Below are 6215 nucleotides of genomic sequence, written 5' to 3'. Positions count from 1 at the left end.
TTATCGTTCCGCTTTCTCATGTTTGTACAGTGGATTCCTTTCAGCCAGACAGTACCAGACCCCCTTCGGAGGGAAGCTGATAAAGTAATTTAGGTGGAAAGGCCTAATGAGATAATGATGCGAGGCCAGTTAACACCTAATAAGAACATAACCACCAGGGATGATATTGTTGCTTATTAATTATAATGATGATGTGGAGGAAAGAGACAAGGTGGCACTCATTTAGCAGAGAGCACTCAGGAGTAAAGCTGTTTTCTCAAAGGGCGAGTTGCAGGCAGTTAAGAGTTAGAAGTAGGGCAACATGTAGCCGAGTTTGAAATTTATGGCCGTTGGGTTACACTGGCAACCACAGAATGGGAGGCCTCGCAGGAGGTAACAGATGCCTTCCTGATGGTGACCGGAGCTGGAATGGAGACTGCTGTGGTTGCAGGGCCGGGCCGCGCTCAGAGGCAGAGACTTCAGGCGGGGTTCTGGGCGCTGTCCGCTTGCCTCAGATTCCGCAGTGGTCATTCGTGGGCAGACAGGCTGGTGTCCAAAACTGGACTGGGTGTGCTTCCAGTTCTGTGACCTTCCCCTCCACTGCGCTTGGTCCTGGGGAATCAGACTCACAGCTCGGCTCCCCAGTCTGTCTTGGTGCCCCGCCCTGTTGAGGGAGCCCAGAAGATCCTTCAGGCCTGTTTTTAGAGGCACAGACTTGATCTGTTACCTTCATCTGCCGACTTGAATGTAAGGTTTCTTGGTGTTAGTCACTGCCCCTGCTCTGCTTTCTGAACTCCCAGTGGGTGTGGTCCACCCAGGGCAGGGAAATTGTATCAGTGCGTGTTTGCAGATACACTGGTGTCTGTATTAGTTAAAGAGTAGGAGTCGAGAACGTTAGGAAAAAGCAGCCACGAGAAAAAAACATGAAGATTTTGGAAATTATGTGACTCCTCAAGGGAGACGTAGAAGCTTGAAGTTCAGGACCGGTCTGGGGAAGCAGATTCCGGGCCTCAAGGAACACTGGAAGCTCGCCTCCTCATTCCCAATCTCTCCCCTCACAGTTCAAGTCTCTGGACCCTAGAGCTCAGGGTGTCACTCACCCCTCTCTGTCTTGGATGCCACCTCTGCAGTAATAAGATGTAGTTTTCCTCACCTTCCTCGCTATTAATTTTATTGCCTGGATGAGGGCCATTCCACAGGATTCTTCTTGTTCTATGTGATGATGTCACTGACCCTGCCATTGAAAGGAAACAGCATTCTCATCATTAACTTTTTAAAGCAAGTCTTTTTTATGTTTATTAAATGTGTGATTCGAGAGGCAGGAAGTGAGGTGTACTGGATGGAAAGGCGGAAGATGTGGCTGTAGTTCTGACTCTTCTATTACATATCTCTCTTATTCAGTTGCTAAGTCGTGTCCAACTCTGCAACCCCATGGACTGTATAGCCTGCCAGGCTTCCCTGTCTTTCAACGTCTCTGTAATCTTGGATAAATCACTTGCCTTTTTGAGCCTCCAGTTTCCCCATCCACAAATTGAGAGTTTGGTGAGGGTCACCTTTATAGTTTTAAAGTTATTTCCAGCCTTAAAATTCTACATTTAAGTGTATAGATGTATAACGATCCTACCTCTATTAAACCTTTATAATAAAACCTTAAATCCATGATTCAGAGTGGACAGTGAAGTTTGGAGTTACCAACGGCAGTATTTACTGAGCAGTAACTAGCTACCTGGCAGCCACACACCGACCTTAAAGGCAGGTGTTTTACGGGTGAGGATGTGAAGGCTTCCAAAGGTGGAATAGATTATAGTTAGTGAAGGGGTGGGGTCAACATTCAACTTAGCTCTTCCTGAAACAGAAGTCCGTGACCTTAATGACCGTGTATGCATATAATGGCAACCCACTCCAGTGTTCTTGCCTGGAGAATCCCAGGGATTCCCCATCCCAGGGATGGCAGAGCCTGGTGGGCTGCCGTCTATGGGGTCGCATAGAGTCGGACACGACTGAAGCGACTTAGCAGCAGCAGCAGCAGCAGCATGCATCTAATACTTATGTCCCATACCTGCTGGAACCAGCCACTGAAGTTTTCTTCAGTTACAGCGGTTCTTAACTGGTGATGGAAGGAAGGAGCAATGCAGGGAGTGGCTTGGAAAATTCTCCCCAGTCGATTCTGGCATGTGCATTTCTCTGCCTCTAAACCTACTCTGAAACATCACCAGGTCAGAATCACAGTGACGTGATGACGGAAACAGTACCTTACTGGAAAACTTCCCGTCCTGTGGCAGCTCTCATTTCTGCTTCTCTCAGCATGGCCTGTGGGGAGGCAGAGGCGCCAGACACAGTTATTTCTCTTGTCTTCCAAACGGGAAACTGAAGCAAAGAGAATTGGGTAATGCAACTTCACACACCTAGTGGTCACAGAACAGTAGGAGGACTCCTATTCTGAGACTCCAGCCACCACAGGACATTGTCCTTTAGACAATTCAATTAATCGTGTATTTTATATACAAGGAAAAATACCCCTGGAGTTTCCTAGCGGATGTGTCATTTCAGTGACATTAATTTATTCAGAATATCTGTAAAGCCAGCCTCTCTGAATAGTATCAACTGTAATAGCCATTGACAAATATCAAATGGAGGAAGATGATTTCTTAACCAGGCATTTTTATGAACAAAAATGACTTTCTAGAACTTCACTGACTCGTCTCAGAAAAATGCTTCATCAGGGTTGTTAAGAGGATTTAGGCATCCAAAACAAATAGATGCTCTCATTTTTATATCCTTGAACATACTAAAAAGATTAATTCCTTTTTGAAAATAAAAGTATTAGCACCTAGAATTTCAAATTGCTTTCCAAGAATTTATTTTAATGCCACATAGACAAGGCCCCAGACTTAGTTTTAATCTACAATTCTTCATGGTGTAAAATGCCTTTTTTTGGTCTTTCTATATTTTGGTTTTTCTCTTTTCTTTTGATGAATGAATTCTAAATTTTACTCATTATGGTTGATTTCACTCCATTGCAAAAAGGTAGAAATATCAGTTATAAGATGTGATTAAGCAAAGATAGAATTCAATGTTGCAATTTAGAAGAATGAGGCAGCTGTAAGTGGAATGATCTCCGAGATATATAGTTAAAATTTTAAAGGCAAGATATACAATGAGGTATACGATAATTTACCATTTATATAAATACAACATATCTATGTTTATATACAATACCCAGCTGTGGAAGAACATTTAAAGATATAGTACTAGTGGTTGCCTCCGGGAGAAACCACTGGGAGATTGCAGGGAGATTCTATATATACCCTGTTGTCCCTTTTATATAATGTATCATGTTCCTGTATTATATGCTCATATTTGTTTTATAAAGACAGAGGTAGAAGCCTTTTTTATTGAGATGGAAAAATACAAAAGACATATTGTTAGGTGTAAAAAGCAAGTTGCAGGATAGCATGGATAGTATATGGTTCTATTTTTGTAAATTAATTACACATACATACATGTATGTGTATAACTACACCCATACGCAGCTCTAAGGATATGCATCAAATTGTTAACGGTGGTTCCCCCTAAAGAGTAGAATATGAGAAGAGTGTGTGTGCATGCTTTCATTTTCTTTGTCCTGTGTATTTCTATATTGTCTGATTTTTTTTTACACAGAGCACATACTAATTCACAATAATGTATAAACTTATAAACCCAACAAAAGGATTGCACTTGACTTCTACACACCTATAATCAAAATTTCCCAGAATAGCCCTTCCAGTCAGCCATTTTTTGTTTTTTACATTCCACAGATTGACTTCAGATCTCTTCCTTGACCTTGCCTCTGAAGTTTGCTGAACCTTCTGTTCCTTTATCTTTGCTCTCCTACATTCCCCCTTTTGAGCAGGGCCCAGCTAAGGTCATGACCAAGAAATGATAGTAATGCTAGCGGTAGTTTCTCAATTTGCCCTTTAAATCAATCTAGAATGATGCAGCTAGAATCCTCCTCATTCCTACTTTAGAGACTTCAAACTCGGATTAAATCTAACCACCTATTTCAAGAAAATTTCTATGCTTTCTAGGTCACTCCTATCAGCATACAGATATGCTATAGCTCTCAGTTCAGTGCAGTCGCTCAGTCGTGTCTGACTCTTTGTGACCCGCTGAATCGCAGCACGCCAGGCCTCCCTGTCCATCACTGATTCCTGGCGTTTACTCAAACTCATGTCCATCGAGTCAGTGATGCCATCCAGCCATCTCATCCTCTGTTGTCCCCTTCTCCTCCTGCCCCCAATCCCTCCCAGCATCAGGGTCTTTTCCAATGAGTCAACTCTTCGCATAAGGTGGCCCAAGTATTGGAGTTTCAGCTTCAGCTTCACCCAGAACTGATCTCCTTTAGGGTGGACTGGTTGGATCTCCTTGCAGTCCAAGGGACTCTCAAGAGTCTTCTCCTAGTCTCAAACAAATATTTGTTTTATTTTGTTTGCTTGGTTTTAGTGGTGAAAACTCCATTTGACCTCTAAACTCCACATCTTCTCCAAATACTTTCCCCATTTCTCTATACTCCTTTACATGACTTTTCCTTGAAAAATCTGCCTTTCCTTTTGTAAAGATACTTCCTCTCCTCACTTTCACTCTCCCCCACCCCCATTCATTCTTTTTTTTTTTTTTTAAGTATTTATTTTATTTGGAGGCTAATCACTTTATAATATTGTGGTGGTTTTTGCCACATGTTAGCATGAATCAGCCATGGGTATGCATGTTTCCCCACCTCCTGAAAGCCCCTCCCACCTCCCTCCCACCCCATCCCTCTGGGTTGTCCCAGCGCACTGGCTTTGAGTGCCCCGTTTCATGCATCGAACCTGGACTGGTGATCCATTTCACACATGGTAATATACATGTTTCAATGCTGTTCTCTCAAGTCATCCCACCCTCTCCCTCTCCCACAGGGTCCAAAACTCTGTTCTTTACATCTGTGTCTCTTTTGCTGTCTCACATACAGGGTTGCCATTACCATCTTTCTAAATTCCTTATAGATACGTTAATATACTGTACTGGTGTCTTTCTTTCTGGCTTACTTCACTCTATAATAGGCTCCAGTTTCATCCACCTCATTAGAACTGACTCAAATGTGTTCCTTTTTTAATAGCTGAGTAATACTCCATTGTGTATATGTACCACAGCTTTCTTATCCATTAGTCTGCTGATGGACATCTAGGTTGCTTCCATGTCCTAGGGTTCCCTTTTCTCCACACCCTCTCCAGCATTTATTGTTTGTATGCTTTTTGATAGCAGCCATTCTGACTGGTGTGAGATGGTACCTCACTGTGGTTTTGATTTACATTTCTCTGATAATGAGTGATGTTGAGTATGTTTTCATGTGTTTGTTAGCCAGCTGAATGTCTTCTTTGCAGAAATGTCTGTTTAGTTCTTTGGCCCATTTTTTTGACTGGGTCATTTATTTTTCTGGTATTGAGCTACATGAGCTGCTTGTATATTTTGAGATTAATTCTTTGTCAGTTGCTTCATTTGGTATTATTTTCTCCCATTCTGAAGGCTGTCTTTTCACCTTGCTTAGAGTTTCCTTTATTGTGCAAAAGCTTTTAAGTTTAATTAGGTCCCATTTGTTTATTTTTGCTTCTATTTCCTACTCTGAGAGGTGGGTCATAGAGGATCTTGCTGTGATTTATTGCAGAGGGTGTTCTGCCTGTGTTTTCCTCTAGGAGTTTTATGGTTTCTGGTCTTACATTTAGATTTTTAATCCATTTTGAGTTTATTTTTGTGTATGGTGTTAGAAAGTGTTCGAGTTTCATTCTTTTACAAGTGGTTGACCAGTTTTCCCAGCACCACTTGTTAAAGAGATTGTCTTTTTTCCATTGTATATTTTTGCCTCCTTTGTCAAAGATAAGGTGTCCGTAGGTGGGTGGATTTATCTCTGGGCTTTCTATTTTGTTCCACTGATCTGTATTTCTTTCTTTGTGCCAGTGCCACACTGTCTTGTTGACTGTAGCTTTGTAGAATAGTCTGAAGTCAGGCGGGTTGATTTGTCCAGTTCCATTCTTCTTTCTCAAGATTGTTTTGGCTATTTGAGGCTTTTTTGTGTTTACATACAAATTGTGAAATTATTTGTTCTAGTTCTGTGAAAACTACTATTGGTAGCTTGATAGGGATTGCATTGAATCTATAGATTGTTTTGGGCAGTATATTCGTTTTCACCCAGTCATTCTTACAACTGCTCCTCTCAGGCC

This window comes from Ovis aries, chromosome 4 (genome assembly GCF_016772045.2).
Source record: "Ovis aries strain OAR_USU_Benz2616 breed Rambouillet chromosome 4, ARS-UI_Ramb_v3.0, whole genome shotgun sequence".
Classification (NCBI taxonomy): Eukaryota; Metazoa; Chordata; class Mammalia; order Artiodactyla; family Bovidae; genus Ovis; species Ovis aries.
Note: the sequence above shows the minus strand (reverse complement) of the source record.